Source organism: Colobus angolensis, unplaced genomic scaffold (genome assembly GCF_000951035.1).
Source record: "Colobus angolensis palliatus isolate OR3802 unplaced genomic scaffold, Cang.pa_1.0 Scaffold256, whole genome shotgun sequence".
Taxonomy (NCBI): domain Eukaryota; kingdom Metazoa; phylum Chordata; class Mammalia; order Primates; family Cercopithecidae; genus Colobus; species Colobus angolensis.
Window position 1 is genome coordinate 2,864,565 of NW_012115777.1, and position 20,717 is coordinate 2,885,281.

At 38.1% G+C, this 20,717-nt stretch overlaps 1 protein-coding gene across 1 annotated transcript in view; it reads right to left on the bottom strand.

Annotated features, from left to right (window-relative positions):
- The window catches only part of LOC105515203 (liprin-beta-1), a 173,411-nt gene that overhangs the window by 49,462 nt on the left and 103,232 nt on the right, over window positions 1-20,717 (bottom strand). The window contains exon 3 of the mRNA XM_011946966.1: window positions 574-660. The gene's annotated coding sequence lies outside the window, so the exon portion shown is untranslated. The remainder of the gene's footprint in view (window positions 1-573; window positions 661-20,717) is intronic.

Consider the following 20,717-nt stretch of genomic DNA (forward strand, 5'->3'; position numbering starts at 1 on the left):
ATCTCTGAGATTTTCCCCAGTAATCATCACCAGTAAATATACTTCAATTCATTTTGCTCCGTATACCAAAGAAAAACATACTTCATTTCATTTTGCTCAATATACCAAAGAAAAATGTTTGTCAAGCATTTAAAACATTATGAAGAAGCAAACTCAAATTTAGCCCACAGGGAGGATTCTACTCACTGTTTTATCTCACACAGGTTATCATTTTTAAAATTGAAAAATTAAATATATATACTCAGATTTCAGATTCAGAAATATAAACTTACATAATTCAGATTTTATGCTATATTCATATATCTGAATTTTAGAACAGATCAGACAACATTGTGCCTGTATTCAGACTGGCCCTGGAAGAGCTGAGGATGATTAATGGTAGCTCCTTTTAAACTGGGCGTAAACACCATCATTCTGCCCCAATCCTCAACACTCCCTATTGTGTACAGATGGTTTACCAGGCTTATTTCTATTAGCAGTCTGGTTGCTGCAAGCAATCTGAATTTGCCACCCCAATTTAAAAGTCTTTGTAAGTATGCTGCAAGGAAAGAACAGTATTTAAAAATCACTTGCCTGAAGAACGAGGGATTCTTTATCATTTTCTAAACGTGCCAGCCTTTCTTGATATACATCTCCGTTCCCAGGTAGGTGTCCATTTGTCTGAAAAAGGAAATAATATGGGTAAGGCTAATCTTCTCTAAGAATGATATACTGAGGATAAATGAAAATCACAAGTGTTCACAAGTCCGAGGGGCCTGAATTGAATCTGGCACAGCTGTCACTGTCAAACAGAAAACATGACAATGCAATTTGGTTCATTTACCACAAAAGAGGTAAGACAGGCATGTTAAGTGTATAAGCACGTTTTTGCCAAAGTAAACAATTTCTTATCAAACAGAAAATAATGACCCACAAGGCACAGTGGATACTGGTATCTCCACTGAGAGCAGACACACACCCAGGGGCAGGCAAAGCTTTGTGAGTGTGTAGGGGGCACCCCTAGCTATTGAGGTCTGTCTCTCTTCCTCCAAAAGTATAAACACTCAGGCCACAGTGACTTCCCCTGGTAGTGCAGACTAGGCTCACTTATCTGCATTTTAACACTTTCTGTCCTGATCTTACTAACTTGTGAGTTTGCTTCTTTGTATAATGTTACCTTCTATTCCAGGGCACAGCCTATAATTCATTTTGTAACCTCCCCAGCATCTGGCTCAGTGCTTGGCATATATTGATGCTTACTTACTATTTCTTCCCCTCCCTCCTGCCCCTGGACACTTTTTAAAAAACATCATATATTTAAGTATATTTAAGTGTTGTATAAATGCCAAAGGAAGTATAGACTGAGAAACGAAGTATAGATTGTTTCTTCCTCAGCTGTCTCACATGCAAGTCATGAAAGAGACACACGAAGAGGCTCACAAAGAACAGAAAACCTAAAAACATCATTTCAAAATGTATGTAGTAGCATAAGTGGTGTCTCTCGTAATCTCAACATAACCATAAGATAATGTAATCCCAATAGAATTTCCTGATTCTTCATTCAAATACAATAGAAATAAAAGTCAGCTGAAATCCGAAAGTGTTAGATGGGGCCACCCAGGGTTCAAGTGAAAAAGAAAATAATACCTTCAGATTTAGAACCAGAAAAAATACAAACTGTATAACCTTGCTCCCCAGGGCATATCTGATGTGACATCTACTGTTTTTCCAGAATTAACTGATACCATTGTTCTATCTTTCCAATAAATGTGGTTTCCAGTATCAATTCTTGAAATAACAAAAGTCATGTGCTGGGAAGAGGGGAAAAAAAAAACAGGGCTTGAATGAAAAGGAAGATTTCAGAATGCTTTTTCTAAAAACTTTACATACTGAATACATTTTCCAAAAGGCCACAAAGAATCAGAGGCTAACTGAGTAAGGGTGCAATGCATATTTAGAGTGGATTAAAATTTTACAATCAGCTGCTTCGCCACACACCTCCACAATTACCACAGCATAATTCTGCTCATGTTGTTAACTGAAGTGCCCGGCATTAAATTACAAGTATTATGAAGAGTGTGATGGAGTGGCCTAGACAACTTCTATTCCCAGGGACTAACGTAAAAATAAATTGTGCATAACTTCTCGAGGGCAGTTTTTTGGAAAAGGGCCAGGATGCATAATCCATGTTCTCAATCTTAAGAAAGTGCCAAGACAGGCCCTGGAGAGGTTTAAATTCCTTATTTTGATTATAGACATTAACAGCCATCTGTTTTTAAAATCCCATACAAGTAACAATATTTCAGAAACAGATATATTTCAGTAAGTAGAAAAAATCTGTTGTTTAGTGAGGACAAAAAGTAAAACTGGCCAAGGGTAGTGGTACGTATCTGTAATTCCAGCACTTTGGGAGGCTGAGAATTGTGTGAGCCCAGAAGTTTGAGGCCAGCCTAGGCAACATGGCAAGACCCTATCTCTTAAAAAACACAAACCAAAAAAAACTAAACCAAAAAGTACCTAGCCAAGCTTAGTGGTGTGCACCTGGGGTCCTAGTTACTCTGGAGACTAAGGAAGGAGGATCACTTGAGCCCGGGAGGTGGAGGCTACAGTGAGCCGTGTTTGCACCACTGCACTCCAGGTTGGGCAACAAAGCAAGACCCTGTCTTAAGAAAAACAAAACAAAACTGATCTTTCTTCTGGTTGGAGGAAATTATAGCAAGAGAGCAGTGTTTCCTTCCAAGCTACTTTGTATGATATGGAAGTGAGGTGTTCCAAAACCAGTTCTCCAAAATTAGCCCCAAATAGAAACAGATACTGAAAATTGACTCAAAATGAGTATATTTATGTTTCTCAATATGGTATTGATACTTACAAGCACTCAATGCTCAAGGGCAGTTTAGTATATTAAAACTCACCATAGGAACATAAAGCAGGAGTGATCAATGTTATATCCTTGTATTAACTTAAGTAGGTAAAGACTGTTCTGTCCACATGTGTTTATATTTCTGCCAATATTGTTTCTTTGCATTAAGAATGTTGGCAGTAAGATCCATTAGGTACATACCGTATTGTCTCTATTCTTCCTCCAACTCCCACGTTCTACCTACCAAGTCACTCAAAACCTCCCCATATACGGCATGCTCTCTCACACACTACTTTTACTCCTTCTGCACAGACCGTCTTTTCCCACCCTTTCTTCTTCTTTCCCCATTCCTTAAGGTCCACCTCTATTAGGGCTTGGTCTGTGAAGTCTTCCTTGAATTCACTGTTTACTATGTGCCAGCAACAGTATCTAGATGAATCTTCATTACAGCAGGCGTTACTCTGAATGCACTAAGGTTAGACTTGACCGCATACATGTCTCTCTCTTCTAATAGACTCTGCATTCTTTGCAAGTAGATTTGCCTTGGCGTGTGACATACAGTGGGTGATAACTAAATGTCTGTTGAATGGAAGAATGACGACAGGTGTTCAGTAAACACGGGTTGAATAAAAGATGACCGCAGGTTTGGTTTTGATCTGGCCTTCTTGCTTCTCAGTGAGTCTTTATTTATGTGTCCTCTATAATCTGGTCTGCACTCTATGGTTGACCTCTATCTAGACTGGCTCCTTTCTCCCCAAGCCTGTACTCTCTCTTCCCACTATGTTTAGGAGGTGATCTCAGAGCCTTTGTAATGGACAATAGTTAAGGCCATCTTGTGTGAGCTCCCCTAGACACTTTCTTCCTCAGTGTGTAATAGTATAATATATATTACCTCTTATTTCTTTCCTTTCTTTCTTCCTGCAGGCTTGGGAGAACTGATTCTTAACTCCTTCCTGGAAGCTCATCATTCCACTTCTAGTTTGGAACCTTGATTTCGTGTTTCACTGGGACCTGTAATCACCACTTCTGCTTATCATTTTCTTTTTTTTTTTTTGAGACGGAGTCTCGCTCTGTGGTCCAGGCTGGAGTGCAGTGGCCGGATCTCAGCTCACTGCAAGCTCCGCCTCCCGGGTTCACGCCATTCTCCTGCCTCAGCCTCCCAAGTAGCTGGGACTACAGGCGCCCGCCACCTCGCCCGGCTAGTTTTTTGTATTTTTTAGTAGAGACGGGGTTTCACCGTGTTAGCCAGGATGGTCTCGATCTCCTGACCTCGTGATCCGCCCGTCTCGGCCTCCCAAAGTGCTGGGATTACAGGCTTGAGTCACCCGCGCCCGGCCCATTTTCTATTTTTTCCTTTTAATGAGCTTTCTTCCATTTTCCTTTATAACAACTATCCCAAGGTTTTGTACCCAACACTCTACTCACCTCCCACTCCTCCCTCTCAGGTCAGTCCATCTTTCATAACCCATTTCTACCTCCTCCTCATTACATTGTGCCATTCTCCTTTTCCCATCTACTGGCTGACCTTCGGGGTCTTGTCTTAAACTGTGCTCTTTAGTGTTTCATCCTATTCTGCCTCAGGTGGATGACTAATAATTTTATGTGAGTTGGTCACTCAGCCTAAGTTTCTCAGTGCAAAAGTGTCTTACATTTCTTTTGATTCTTCCACAGTGCTTATAAAATCCTGAGCATCTAATTTAAAATGTATTTAAGTATAAACTCCTGTTGAGTCAATCTGACTTTCAAAGCACGGAAGAGCAGCCTAAATCACTTTACCTTTCTACTTTAGCTCATGGTGCAGCCTTTTATTGACCACATCCAATTCAGCTAAGTCAAAACTGGAATCAACGTGGGAATTTCAACAGTACAGTAGCCAACCAATAGTGTGTGTGGAGAGTCAGGGAGGGAGATCTAACTCAACTGTAACATTGGTACTTTGATTTAATTAAGGAACTTATGGCTTCTGCCAGGTTTTCCTGGCATGATGGGGAGAAACACATCTAAAAAGCTTTATCCCTCATAGAATTAAAGAATCTTAGAGCTAGCCAGGAACCTCACCTGGAAAACGAATTCCCTGACTCTACATGGCAGGTGCTACACATAACATAAGAACACCATGTACTTTTCCCTTCACCATCATAAGTGGAAAGCCTTCTTTTATTTATTTATTTACTTATTTATTATTTATTTATTTTTGCAGTTGCAAGATTTAATAGAGTGAGAACAGAGCTCCCACACAACAGGAGGGGCCCCAAAGGGGGTTGCCACTGCTGGTTCAAATGCCTGGGTTTATATCCTGATTATTGTCCCTCCCCCTGTACTCTCACGTGATAGATGATTTGATTATTTCTTTCCCTCCTGCTTTTAGCCTAATTGGTATTTTTACTGAGCTCTCTTTACTACCTGATTGGTTGGGTGTGAGCTGAGTTACAGGCCCCATATTTAAAGGTGCGGTCACCCTCCCCAGCTAGAAAGCCTTCTTTTTATATCAACTTCCTTTTAATTATCAAGTATTACAATCAAGCATAAAGACATAAGAAATGTTAACATCTTTCCTTTGCATCTGTTTAAAAAATGTTTTTTATTACAGAAAATTTCAAATAGATTTAAAGTTGAGAAATGAGCGTGATGAAACCCCATGTACTCGCCACTCCATTTCAACAGTTATTAATTCATGTAAGGTAGGAGTCTCACCCGCTGTTTTTACTTGTAACATCACGCTGTGTTTTCCTTTGATTTTCTGGGTTCTATTGGTTTGCACTGGTCTACAGTTGTCTTCTTCCCTGTTTCCCCTTTGTTTTGCTTTGTTCTTTCCTGAGCTCTGCTGTCCTGTCTAAATCCAAAATCAACATACAAGCAGTGATTTGCCATTATTATATTTATTTATTTTACAAAACGGAAACCAATTTTGAGTGTAATAATCCTAAATCAGAATGGTGAGTACCTAAATTAAAATGGGGAAAAGAAAACAGCCCCCATTTTAAGGTCAACAGATGTTAAAGCACAGCTGGATTAGTAATACTACATATACACAAATGCATGCACAGACCACATTCCATCCAGTCATTATACTTATTTTTAAAACTAGTTATTAAAGCTGTCATGGAGTCTTGATTTCATAATTCTGTTTTTAAACATTCAGTATCAAGAAAGGAAGAGTAAGGCTCAGTCCATAAAATCTCCTTTAAGTAAACATTATCTCTAGTTACCAAAATAAATAATTACTGTGACAGTATTGTCTACTCAGAATTATACTTCTGCCACGCATGCAAACATTTACTGCATGGCTGCTCTGCACTAGACTCTGAACTAGGAGGAGAGATTAAGACTTGAATCCTTCAGCCATGAAGAGCATTTGAGTTCAATACCGTAATAAGGCATCTTACACCACTACTGTCCAAAGAGTCAAAGAACATGATATCAGTGATGCTGGAAACCAAGCAACCAGGCAGTGGCAGTACTCCACTCCCCTGTCCTCTCACTGGGTGTGATGGAATAAGGGCATGAGCTTCACAGTGGGCAAGAGAGGGGACATGTTTAGACTATAATATTACCCTAGTCATAGGTATACACCTAAGTCCCCTGAATTTGGGAAGGATAGAGAAAAAAGAAGATCCCAGTGTCCCTAGAAGCAAAGCCCCGGCTCCTATCCCAGTACAGCAGCAACTTCATTCATTTAATATTGTGATTCATTAATTTATTCAACATTTGTTGAAAGCCAGCAACATGTGATAGGATACAGAGATCTAGAGAAGGAATCTGTCTTCTACTTTGGAAGGATAACAAGGGACCAAGAAAAAGTCCCTATTGTTCTTGTCACTTTTTCTTTCTTAACTCACTTTCCTAAAGGAACAGGGAAACCTCTTTCCATTCAATTCTAACAAATACCAGTGGCCTAGGATTCCATGAAAAGTACATCTTTTACCTCTGTAAACTAAGAATTCTGCTGATTTGGTCCATTTGTTTTTCTGTGTCTGTGAACACTTTCCATGGGAGTTTACTTGAAGACTATGGGGAAAACTGCCTTAATTTTAGCTAGGATGTCTCAGTGAGGCACCGCATGACTCAGATAATTGTGATCACCTACGGGATATAATCTTAAGATGTATCTTGTTTGCCAAGGCCTGAGAAAACATTTCCTAGAGGCACAGATGAAAAGCAAAGCCGGTCAGAAAGCAGCAGGGATCAGAGGGTGGTAGGAAGGGGACTGTGTCGTGGGGCTGGGAGTCAGGGACTCAGGGAGAACAGCCAGAATCCCTGCAGAGAGCACGTCCCGTGGTTGAACTCTTTTAAGTTATGAGTATTTTTATTTTTATAGCAACTTTTAAAAATATACATTTGGGATTAATATTATCTAACTTTTAATGTAAAAATAAGAGAAAAGTGTATTATGATGATTTAACAGGTCTGAAGCCAGTCCAGAACACTTCATTTCCCCTGTTTACACTCTATCTCATGGGCAGTGATGCCTGCTTTGGAGTTATTACCATTAGTATTCACCATTAGTATTTCACTCACTTTGTTGAAAATTGTATTTTTGTAATTTCTGCTGACTTTGAGATGGCCTCATAATTAAAACTGCCAAATAGTCAGACATCTTTGGGATTTCACTACCTGATCCCCTGCTGACATGGATCAAGGTCATGATCCTTAGTTTAAAAAAACATTGTAAGAATGTTTTAGGGCAACTCATCAAGTTAGACCTAAAGTAAATAACTACTTGCTTGACTCAAACAATTAGACATATTTTTCTATTTGCCTTCTTGAATCTGGAGCTTCACAAAGCAAGTAATTCTCCATTATTAGTATCTGTGTTAACACATTATAATATTTCACAATCAAAACAGAAAATTCAGTCTTAGTAACTAAACAAATATATCATAGTCTATAGTTTTTTTTAACCAAGGAGACACACTTCTGAGTTTTAAAAGAAATTTGTTCATTTCTAGAAGCCTACAGCTACACTTGTAAATTCATTCTTACAGATTTAATGTCCCTTCACGGTAACAGGTTACTAGTGTTGGTATTTGATCACATTCAGTGTCTGATCATATGAAACAAACAGACAGGAGCAATCAGTAGTAAAGAAATAACCTGCATCCTACAAGAAACCAGGGGATCCCCCTGGCCCAGGCAAAATGATAGTTGGAAATGCAAATGCCCAGTTGCACTAATGAAAAGGTTAGTATCCATCTTAAAGTACAGGGCCTGTCAAGTTGGCCATCATTAAACATGAATGGAACCATAATTATATATCTGTTATTATTTACAGATACATAATTATTTCCAAAAATTTTTGAATTTAAGTTTTTCTAAAATATTCCAGAAGCTTCTCTGTAGTCTGAGAAATGTTTGTACTCTTTTATTGCAAGAAGGGAACTATGTATGTGTGGTTTGTAACCTAACTCCCCTTGCAACTGGACCCAACTGTTTCCCTCACTGCAAAGGGTTCCTGTTAAACATTCTCCCTCTATTCTCTTCTGTACGCTCTACTCTTCAGTATTGCCTTTCTGACTGGCCTTTCTCCAGGCGTATTCATAAGCCCTCAGCATACATTAGTTCATAGGATCCTTACAATCCTAAGTGGCAGTAACCATCATCCCCATTTTACAGATGAGAAAACCAAGACACAGAACTTCAGACATTTTCACAAGGTCATACAAGCTTCGAAGAGTTAGGGCCAACATTAAAATTCAGGTCTGCTGTTACTACAGCCTGCATTTGAAACTGCCTAGATGCACTCCTGCCTTATCATTCACTGCTTCCTTTTTTTTAAACATCACAATCTCTTTTATTTGGGCAGTTTCCCCATACTCAAATATGAAGGGGGAATTTGCTAGGATTCTGTGTTCCTTAAATTCTAGAATGCCATCAATTTTAAGTTTTTATTGTAAAACACACATGGAAAATTTAGCATTTTAACCATTTTAAAGTGTATAGTTCAGTGGTATTAAGCACATTTACACTGTTTTGCAACCATCACCATCATCCATCTTTTCATCTTGCAAAACTGAAATTCTATATGCAATAAGTATTATCTTCCCATTCTCTGCTCCCCTCAGCTCCTGGCAGTCACCATTCTACTTTCTGTCTCTAAAATTTGACTATTCTAAGTACCTTATTAATAAAAAGGAAAGAAGGGAGAGAGGAAGGGAGGATGGATACATATACATATATGTATACATATACCCATTTTAAGATCATAAAACACATCCTAGCTTCTGAAATATTAAATTGGAAAAATCTAATATTATCAGCAAATCACTAAATTATAAGCATATAATCTTCTACTTGTTGGATTCCCAATGCTGGCCCAAGTTGGTTTTTGGTTCTAAAATAAAGTCTATCATGGTAGGTGTGTGCTGACAACTCAATTTCACTCCTATGCTTTTATGGTTCCAAACAGTCAGTCCTGCTCTCCTTTTCTTGCTTTGTTTTTTGCCTTTTGCTGCCTTTCTTCTTTCATCCTGTCATTCTCTGTGTGCTCGAGAAAACACACTTAATTTGGAAAGTTGGGGCAAGGTGAGGAATTCATATAAATAAGTTACATGGATATAAATTTAGCAACTACAAAAATTCTTTATCTCTCTAGATCTACATCTAGTTTATTTTGTTATTGCTACTTTTAGAATAAAAACTGAATCTTCATTAGTTCTTTAAAATATTTGTCATTTTGTGGATTCTCAAGGTTAAAATGTCAAATAATAAGAGAGAAAGCAACTAAAAACATTGATCAACAAGCCATTACCCATCCGAGGAATAAATTTAAAACAACTTCCATTCATTCGAACGTGCATTCCACTTTATCATCCATGGAGCATCATTCATTACAAATATAACTACTGAGCCAGGCATTCTTCTAAGCACTAGGGATACAGTATTTTTTAAAAATTAAGGGCAAAAATCGGATTCATGATGCTTACATTCCAGTTGAAAAGACAGAAAATAAATCATATAAACATCACAAATACACTGCACATAAGAAAGTGGTGAATGCTAAGAACAAAATAAAGCAGGGAGATGTAAGACAAAGAATAAATGGGTATAATTTTAGTTAGGGTGGTGATGCAAGGCCTCACTGAGAGCAGGACTTTTGAGTAAATACCAGAAGAATATGAGGGAGCTAGCCACACAAATATCTGGGGAAAGAGCTTTCCAGGCAGAGTGAAAAGCCAGTGCCTGGAAAAGCCAGTGCAAAGGCTCAGAGGCCAGTGTACCTGGCATATTTAAGAATCAGTGAAATAGCCCATGTGCTTGGCGTGGAGTGAATAAGGAGATGTGTGATGAGAGATGAGGTCAGAAAGTCATGGGGAGCAAATCCTACGAGGCCTTGCAGCCCACAGTAAGCACTGTGGTTTTTACTCTGAGTAAGATGTGATGCCATTGGCAGTTTCTGAAAAAATGAGTGAGTGTCATGATCTAACTTATATTCAGATGTAATCATCATTACTTTTTATCATTTCTGGACATACTTTCACAGAACAGATTAAGCACATGTTAATGGAAATGTTTTAGACACATGTCAAAAATTGAACTACAGGTATGCTTAGGCTACTATTGCCATTGGTGGCCTCTGGGTGTGGGATAGAAATAGGTTCTTTTATCAATAGTAAATTCCTTTTTTCACTGCACGCAAAATGGTCAGAAGAACATGGAGTAAAGAAGGGGTGAGACAGGACATTGAAATAGACTAAGGAATATGCCAGGAAACACCAATTTCAGAGCATGAAGCAATCCCCAAAGAAATCAGCAAACCTGGACCTTTAAATCTCTGGAGGAGAAATTTGCAGAGCAAATATAAAGTATAATAGTAAGGCATTATGTGTTTTAACAAGTAAAATATCTCCAATTGTCAAGTTTGTGTAGCTGCACCACCACTAAAGGATTGTATTATTTGCACTCAGAAATGCAGAGGTAAAATAGGTGAGAATACAGAGTATTCAGCACAGGACTGGCTGGGAGCTCTAGTATTTGTGTCACATCATATGAAAATGTTTTAGCTGTAGGATGTACTCTCAAGGTTCCCAAAGCAAGCAGTTTTCATGTCTACCACAGATCCAAAAGTAGATCATGATTCTTTCATACAATTCTCATTAGTTTTTATATCAACACAGTTAGCTCATCAGCATATTAGTGCATCTTACTGAAAACTGAATATCCTTTAAGCGCAAAATATCTCCTTTCCTTTGTCCTCCACTGAATCTGTTTTTGTGACATTCTTTAGATTTTATGTAATCATCACAGATTAAAACCCTGGTATTTACCACCATGCCTAGACAAAGGGTAGCTCTGCCACATCATCAATTTTTGAGAAAGATGCTTAAAAAGAGGCCTCATTGTTCAGTGAATAACACCATTAACCCACTTATGCCAGAGGTTGCATTTTTTTTTTTTAAATGAGACCTTGGCGATGACTTTGACCAGAATATAAATAACTCCCACAAGCTTAGCGTTCCAATAATGGAACACTACGCATAAATGGGTTAAAGGCCCAACTCCACAATTTAATTCGAGAACTGGAATTGACATGATTACCATAAACCACTAGATGGCACTTCAGGTCAAATACTGCTGTAAATCCTGTGGCGTTTTGAATGTCTTTCCTTATGCTTTCCATTTAGAATTGCTATTGGGTCTTTTATAGTGAAGAACCCAATATGACTGAGAAATCATCTATTATGTGCAAGATTCTTTCCCTTATAGGACTATTTGATTTAAGCCACAGGAGGTCATTCAAGCACAATCGAAAAGCCAGTCTGTTTTTATGGGCAGAATCAGGTGACCTGTAGTTGGTATTTATAAAATGTACACTAATAGCACTTTTTAAAAAGTTATCCTTGGTCAGGCGCGGTGGCTCACACTGGTAATCCCAGCACTTTGGGAGGCCGAGGCGGGTGGACCACAAGGTCAGGAGATCGAGACCATCCTGGTCAACACGGTGAAACCCCATCTCTACTAAAAATACAAAAAATTAGCTGGGCGTGGTGGCAGGCGCCTGTAGTCCCAGCTACTCAGGAGGCTGAGGCAGGAGAAGAGCGTGAACCCAGGAGGCGGAGCTTGCAGTGAGAAAAGATCGCGCCACTGCACTCCAGCCTGGACGACAGTATTTTGAAACTCCGTCTCAAAAAAAACTGAGCACATCTGTTGCCTTAAACTTTTCTTGTTCTAATCAACTATTCTATGTTCTAAATTTTAGAATAAGCAACAAAGGATTCATAACACAGAATTTATAACAGGAAGACCCTACCATTTGACTCTGAAGCCATTCAATAAGCGTTTCTGCTGTTGCATCTGGGATCTGGCATCTCAAACCTGCTTTCTCATCTGTTTCCATCATCTCTAACAATCCACGCAGATCTTCCACAAGGTGCAGAGCTCGCAAACTTCCCATGAATGGAGAGGTGGGAGATTGGCAATCGAAAATCCCATTGGAATATTCCAGGGCCTTAGAACCTAAGTTAAACAAAATCACAGAGAGAGCAATGGGATTTATGTTAGATAAAAATACCAAAGCCGAAGGGGGTAAACCAGTCTAGTCACAGTAAGGAACAAACAAAAGAAACAGAAGAAAGAGAATTCAATCACATAAATCTCTCCAAGTCAGAGTTACATGGTGCAAAAATTAAAACCATGTAGTTGATGGTAAATATCCATGGTCCAATTCCTAACGAGGAGGCCAATCCTGGGGTATAGAAAGAAAAAGAACCTGGTGGGCTTTGGTGTGAGGCGTGCTGGCCTCATGGAGATGATGGTTAAGAAAGTAGCAGATCAGAAAATACAAATATTAGAGCTGGTCCATTCCGGACCAATACTGGACCAAATGATTTCTGGCTTAGAAAAACTGTGGATGAAGGGTTATGAAATGAACCCAGATAAAGACTATCAGAGTAAATTCTGAGGAAAGATAATGAGCTCAATGTGTTAAATGATTATATTGATATGCCTATAGGACATTTCTGGAGAGACATCTGGTTGGAAATTAGAGACAGGGACTGGAAGCTTAGCAAAGAATTGGGAAGGTAAATAGATGTGAACAAGCTGGGTGCAGTGACGCATGCCTGTAATCGCAGGTACTTGAGGTGGGAAGATTGCTTGAGCCCAACATTTCAAGGCTGTACTATGCATGTTATTCACGGGTAATCATGCCTGTAAATAGCCACTGCACTCCAGCTTGAGCAACAGAGCAAGACCTCCTCTCTTAAAAAAAAAAAAAAGAAAGAAATTGATATGGCCAGGCACGGTGGCTCACGCCTGTAATCCCAGTACTTTGGGAGTCCGAGAAGGGTGGATCACAAGGTCAGGAGTTTAAGACCAGCCTGGCCAAGATGGTGAAACCCTGTCTGCAGTAAAAATACAAAAATTAGCCAGGCGTGGCAGTGGGCGCCTAAATCCCAGCTACTTGGGAGACTGAGACACAGAACTGCTTGAACCCGGGAGGCGGAGGTTGCAGTGAGCTGAGATTGCACCACTGCACTCCAGCCTGGGCAACAGAGTGAGACTCCTTCTCAAAAAAAAAAAAAAAAAATGAGAGTCATTGGTGGAAAGTGAATTTTGAATTCAGGAAAACAGGTCAGAACATTAGCGGTTACTGGGTAGAGCAGTGTCCCTCGAAGTATGGTCCACAGACCACCTACACCAGAATCACCTGAGACGCGGATTCTTTATCCTTGATTAGAAACCTAGGATGGAACTGGAATTTTTGATACTTTAAAATAATGTTTGAGAATAATGCTGGCAGAAAATGGAGAAGAAGAACAAAGGCGAAATTACAGGGAAGCAAAAGGCATAGGGCTAAAAAATGAAAATCAAGTGAAAAGATAGTATGAAAGTTGTAGTGAAAAAGTGAAGTCAGCAGAGTAAATGTTGTGATTCTGTCTTTCACAGGATGCAGATCACCTGCTATGATACCATCCATCTGCTCCAGTGCTGCAGCCAACATATCGCTTGCATCACTCATCATTTTCTTATTTGTCAGGGGCAAATTCCAACCTAGATCTGGAAAAAAAATGATGTTATTATTACATCCATTAAATGACATAGGCTTGCTAGTGGGTTTCCTAATTCTCCTTCAAATGATAACTCTGTTGTGTAGTCAAACATGGAGCAAAAACTTCAGTAGTGGAGCAGTAAGCTGTGGCCACTCACCTACTGTAGCGCAAGGCCACATGTGATACCTGTATCAGTTAATAAAGAAGATTCCATTCTTGCACTTGAGGTGTTTAAAATCCACTAGCATGGTTTCCATGCTGTCCTCTAGAACTCTAGGCCTCTGTAAAGGGCAACAGGGATGGCCATGGAAGCTTGCTGAGGGCCATGACAAGCACTGGCCAGATAACACTCCTTTATCCCTTTACCAGCCCCACCCAATCTCTGCTTTATTTTTTTTTTTTTCTTTCTGTACAAGGGCTTAAGATTTGTCTATGAAAAGGATTCACTAACAAATATACTATGTGTATGTAAACATACACATACATACACATACACTCCTACTGGTATTAAACCTTTTGTAATGGAGCCATAGGTATCACATACTGAGTGCCTATAGTGGTTTCTACACATTTACATAAATTATCCATCATATTACATAATTATCCATTATGCTTCATTTCATAAAAATGTGATGACAATATTAGACAACAGCCTTATAAAATGTGTGAATTCATCTCCATTTTATAAATGAGGATAAAAGATGTTTGATTTTTGCATGGAAACACAGCAAAGTAAATACAGCAAAGTTCAGTTTCTAACCTAGGTCTGTCTGACTTCCACTATAAAACATAATTTCTCTTTACCTGATCCTATCTGAAGATGGGTTCATCCTGAAATTATGTCACAATCTATTCATTGGTTTATCTGTTAAAAAATATATTGAGATAATGCTCGCAAAAAATTTAGTCATTAGCAGGAAAAAGTCAGGATACTGTGATTTTCAACATTCACTAACGCATTTCAGGTACCAGACTAAGCACCCAAATAAAGCTCTTACTATGTTATATACACTGTGATAGAACAAATACCTGAGAAACAAAAGGCATATGCTGTTTCACAGAAGCCTTTGCCCTCTGTTTCCAAGCAGCCAAATCTCACCTCTTTATTTTCACAAATATATTTATAGTTCTGGTATCAGCTTCTTGGATCAGTTCCCGATTATGCATTCATTCTAACATAATACCATATAATTGCTGTAAAATATTGTTTTGAATTAAAGTCATTTCACTTAAGGATTTTCCAGAACTTTACTCACTTCCAAAGGTGAAAAATATCACTACCATTTATCTGGAAATACTACAGCATGAAAATACTCAAGGTACGTGTCTACGGTTACCCAGAAAACAAGGAATCAACAAGTTAGGTTATGAACCTAGGTCATTCCAAAAAATGTATTCACACACTCAGCCAGTGCAGCATCCAAAGAAGCAAGACAGGCGTTTGTCTGAGAAACTCAAAACATGAAAACTGAGAGCATAAAGGATTAAGCTGAATTACATAATTAAGTGGCTTGCATGCTCTTTCATTTAAAAAGCAGTATTTTGTATAGATACATTTATATATGTGTATATATAAAACAAAGAGACACATACCAGGCTCAGTTATAAACATGGGAATACCAATAACACAAAGTAATGCCCATGTTAGTTAGAAAAACATACCTTCTCACTAAATTAGAAAAAAATGTTCGTCTTTGTTAGCAACTATATTTTGTGTAGAACATAAACACTTTTTCAAGTCCAATAGGTATAGTAGTTACTGAATTCTTCTCCGTTCTGTTCAATGAGCCTTTCAAATGCTATTACATGAAGGTATGAGACAACCTAGATCACACTTTTCAAAGTAGTGAAGAACTAGTTCTTCAAAAATTTCCAATTCATTGGAGACGAAGCTCTTCATTTCATAAAAATATGATGACAATGTTAAATTGCTATGAAAGTTCAAAACGCTAACTCTTAATCTCTATATCATGTAGCAGCCAACATGTACTAGTAAGGGAAAGACAGTACATACAAGTAATAAACACGTATGTAACATGGCGAAGGTGGTAAGTGCTAAGGGGAAAAACGGAGTAGGATAAGGGGGTCCAATTTGGAAGGTTTTGCAAATTAAACAGGTAGCCAGGGACTGGCGTTAGAATCAAAGGTCAAAGATTTCTCTAATAAGTTAAAAGTAGTCAAATATAAGTGGTCCAGTTCAGTGGTATTCCAAGTGTAGAATTCCTAGAAATCAATGAAAAAATGGGAGGTGTGAGGATGTGAACAATCATTTGGCAGAAATGTTTTCAACCAATAAAAATATGAAGAAGTGCTTAATATCATTAATAAATGAGGAATCTAAAGGAATGTGATAATGTTTTATACCCAATTAGTGAAAAAAAATTGACATAGCCAAGTGTTGTGGAGAATATGAATTCACAGAAACTTTACTTTTTGTTTGTTTTTGAGACAAGGTCTCACTATGTTGCCAGTTGGCTGTCTTGAATTCCTGGGCTCATACAACCCTGCAGCCTCAGTCACAATTTTATTAAATCCAAAGGCAGTAATGAAGGAACAATGGACACATAAGAGGAAGAAAAATCAATAGCCAAGGTGGTAGACTCAAACTGAAGCATATAAATAATCGGATTAAGTATTGTGTAAGTTGGAGCTAAGCCATGGGTATGCAAAGGCATACAGAGTGGTATAAATGGACAGTGGAGACTCAGAAGCAGGAAGAGTGAGAGGAAGGTAAGGATGAAAAACTACCTATTGGGTACAATGTACACTATTCAGGTGACAGCAGCACTAAAATCCCAGACTTCACCACTATACAATTCATCCATGTAAACGAAAACCACTTGAACCCCTAAAGTTACTGAAATAAAACAATTTTTTAAAATAACATTTTAAAAATTACATTAAGTACAAATGGAATAAACACTGATAAGGGCCAGAGATCATCAGATTAGTTTTTTTAAGTCCTAATTATGTGCTATTAATAGAGACTTTAAATATAAAGAAATATAATAGTAAAAGGATGAAAAATGAGATAACATACATATGTAAGCATAGGAAAGCAGGAGCAGATATATTTTAAAAAACTACAAATCAGGAAGCATGACTAGAAAGAAAGATATTTTACAATGATAAGAGTTAATTCATCAGGAAGTCATAACAAGCACAAATGTTTTTGCAACTAATAACAGAGCTTCCAAATACATGAAGCAAAAACTGATGGTGTTAAGGGAGAATTTAATCTACTTATATTTAACATAATATAAATATGGTTGACTTGGCTGGATTGAAGTCTACTGATAAGGTTGGATTTAAGTCTATTGTCCTGCTATTTCTTTTCTGTTTGTCCCATCTATCATTTGTTCTTTTACAGCCTTATTTTGAATTGACAGGTAAGGTAGGAAAAAAAACTCAGTAACACACAAGATTTGAAAATGTTATCAACCATCTTGACCTAATTCAATTTATAGAATAAAACATCCAAATGCAGAATGTACCTTCAAGTCTACATGTTATATTCACCAGGATAAGGCATATATGCAAGGCCACAGAATCAGTTTCAATAAATTTCAAATGGGTTTTAAAGAACTACACAGAAGAATAAGAAACATACAACCTGAAGTGGTAAAATACTAAGAATAGACCATCCATATTTATTAAAATTCTGCCTTGCCCATGGCTGGAGCTGTTTTAGAGGCAGCCTAATTTGGCAGGCATCTGTGTTGATAAAGCTATGTTAATTTTCAGGGCTAGGACAACGTATTTTTTAAAATGAAAAGACTAAATAAAAAAGCTTTAGAAAATCCCCTGATCTCTAAAAAGACTTTCTTAAATCCTCAAAAACATTTCTGAGAGGAAGATCCCCTGGGCTTCCTCATATAATTAATATAATGAAATATTATTCTAATACAATGGAATATTATTCTACAGTAAAGAGATGGAACAAATAATACATGCAACATTATGTTGAGCAAAAGAAGCCAGATAGAAAGGACCATGTACTATATGATACTTTCATATGAAATTCAAGAACAGGCAACCTATGATAGAAGGTAGAGCAAGAATTACTTACAGAAAATGGTGAGTGCCTGAAAGGAGACACCAGCAGAATTTCTGTTCAATATCTTGATTGGGATATAGGTTACACAAGTTTATACATTTGCAAAAACTCATCAAACTATGCAATGGTCTTTAAAATTTGTTGGGCATTAAGATTCCCAATGTCAATCCCATTTAAGTTCTTTATTTTAACTAGGAAAGAACCATTTGTTGTTGGCTAAATGTTGAAAGCATAAAATTCATTTAGGAACTAATTTAATTGGGAATACCTTTGAAACATATGCATTAATAATACTGTTTAGCTTCTAACTGAGGCAGATGTAATTGGTGCCCTCTCTGTAATTCCATGCATGCCAGCCCAACTTTTAACTGTCCAAGATTTCAAGGAGCTCTCTGCCATTAGATGTCGTGGTCTGAAAATGCCAGATAAATAATGTCCCTTTAAATTTTAAAGTTATCAGCTTTAAATATACCAGCACACTTTCCCTTAGAAAGAGAAAATTCTGATTCATGTAATCTATGTTGGTTCCCAGAATTATCCAGACAATTAAGATCTACTCAGAGTGGTAACTTGTTTGATAATGCATCATTTATCAGTTCTCTTCTTTATTTCTCTAAGTCTTTCCTAGGATTACTCTCCAAATAAAACTTTTGTATTTGAAAAATTAGGAAAGAGAAGTTGGTTGTTAGAATTTAGACACAAAAATTCCACTTTAAAAAAGAACTAAATAATGAATGAAGTTGGACATGCATGGACCTCTGCATCTAAGACTATGATGATAATATGTCACGAATCAAGGATCATGAATAATCCCATTATATGAACCTATGGTCTAAAATAAAAGGCTCAGAATATTCAGCTCCATTTCTTCTCATTCTTTGCTTACCCAGAAATCTGCTAGTTATAATTGAGTTCTTTGAGTGGACAAAACCACTTAGAAAATTACAACTTCACCATCCAAGGCCAGCCACGGTGACTCACACCTGTAATCGCACTACTTTGGGAGGCCAAGGCAGGAGGATCGCTAGAGCCCAGGAGTTTGAGACCAGCCTGGTCCACATAGTGAGACCCTGTCTCTACAAAAAATAATACAAACTAAGCTGGGTGTGGTGGCATGTGTCTGTAGTCCCAGCTGCTCAGGAGGCTGAAGTGGGTGGGATCACTTGAGCCCAGGAGCTCACGGCTGCAGTGAGCCATGATTGTGCCACTGCACTCCAGCCTGGGTGACAAAGACCCTGTCTCAAAAATAAAGAAAAAAAATCCTAAAGAACAAAAAATTTCACCATCCAATAATTCTCACAAAATAGCAAATTTATTTCTGGATTCTAAGTGGCTAATATATGCTTCTTTGAATGACTTGCTAAAGAAAAAGGTACCAGGAAAACATTAATCACTGCTACAACAAAGGAGTGAAGCTGGGGTTCAAAGTCATAGTACAAACTGGAGAAGCCTCTTATTTGTTGAGTGATGTAAACAGTGAAATGAGCTCTGTTTGCAGGAGTTCTCAGGCTACTGGTTTCCTATTCCCACGGCTTAATAAAAATAAATTTAGGAAAGTTTTAGATAAGCAAGCTCTTGGGGATAAGATTCAAATATTATAGTAAGAGACTAAAGGGGTGGGGGAACTAACAGAAATACGTTCAGGGTGTATTTCAGGTTTGGTCAGGACCCATTTAGAGCGGATTTGAATGGGGTGAAATATCAAGGAAAGTTCCGGGCATGGGTGTGGTGGCTAAAGCGTTGGCAGGACACCATAATTTTTTGCAGGGTTGCTGACTAACTGATGTTTTAGGTCAGGCTGGCTGCCCGGTCTTTCTGTGAAGAAAAGAAAGGCCATAAGAAAATTAGCAAGTTTCTTTCAAACTTTTGTGAGAATTACATCTGTCCTAGCTTTCTCAGCTTTCTTTAGGTAAAATGCTTGGGTTTGAAAGAGAACCCTGAACTTCTTACCCAAGATAGATACAATTCACTGAAACTAAGACACTTAAAAGAAGAAATCTTCAGAGAAAGGGAGAATGTTCACATACATTCGAGTAGGCTGGTAGAATGCCACAGTATTCTGTGGTCATTATGAAAATAGAATATGTTTTCACACAAATTACTCATACCTTTCTCAACAGTTTTTTTTTTTTTTTCTGCAAGAAGCTGTCTTCGAAGGTTAATCAATTACGCAATGATTGCCAATGTGTGCAGCAATACAATCTTAGCAAAGAGAAACTATCTTAAAAAGAGAGATCATATTTGATAGCACAACAGAGTGACAACCGTCAACAATACTGTACATTCATAAATAACTAAAAGAATATAATTGGAATGTCTGTAACACAAAGAAATGACAGATGCTTGACAGATACCCTATTTACCCTGATGTGATCATTATGCCTGTATCAATATCTCATGTACCCCATAAAGGCACATACCTACTACGTACTTATAAAAATTAATTTAAAACAAAAACCAAACCAGATCTAAAGGGAGAAACAGGTACTAGTAAGTCAGTGGTTTGGAACAGCAGCATCACCTGTGAGCTAGTAAGAAATGCAAATCCCACCAGACATGGTGGTTGACACCTGTAATCCCAGCACTTTGGGAAGCAGAGGTGGGCAGATCACTTGAGGTCAGGAGTTCAAGACCAGCCTGACCAACATGGTGAAATCCCATCTCTACTAAAAATACAAAAATTAGCTGGGCATGGTGGTGTGCACCTGTAGTCCCAGCTACTGGGAATGCTGAGGCAGGAGAATTGCTTGAACCCAGGAGGTAGAGGTTGCAGTGAGCCAAGATCGCACCACTGCAATCCTGCCTGGGCGACAGAGCAAGACAAGAAAGA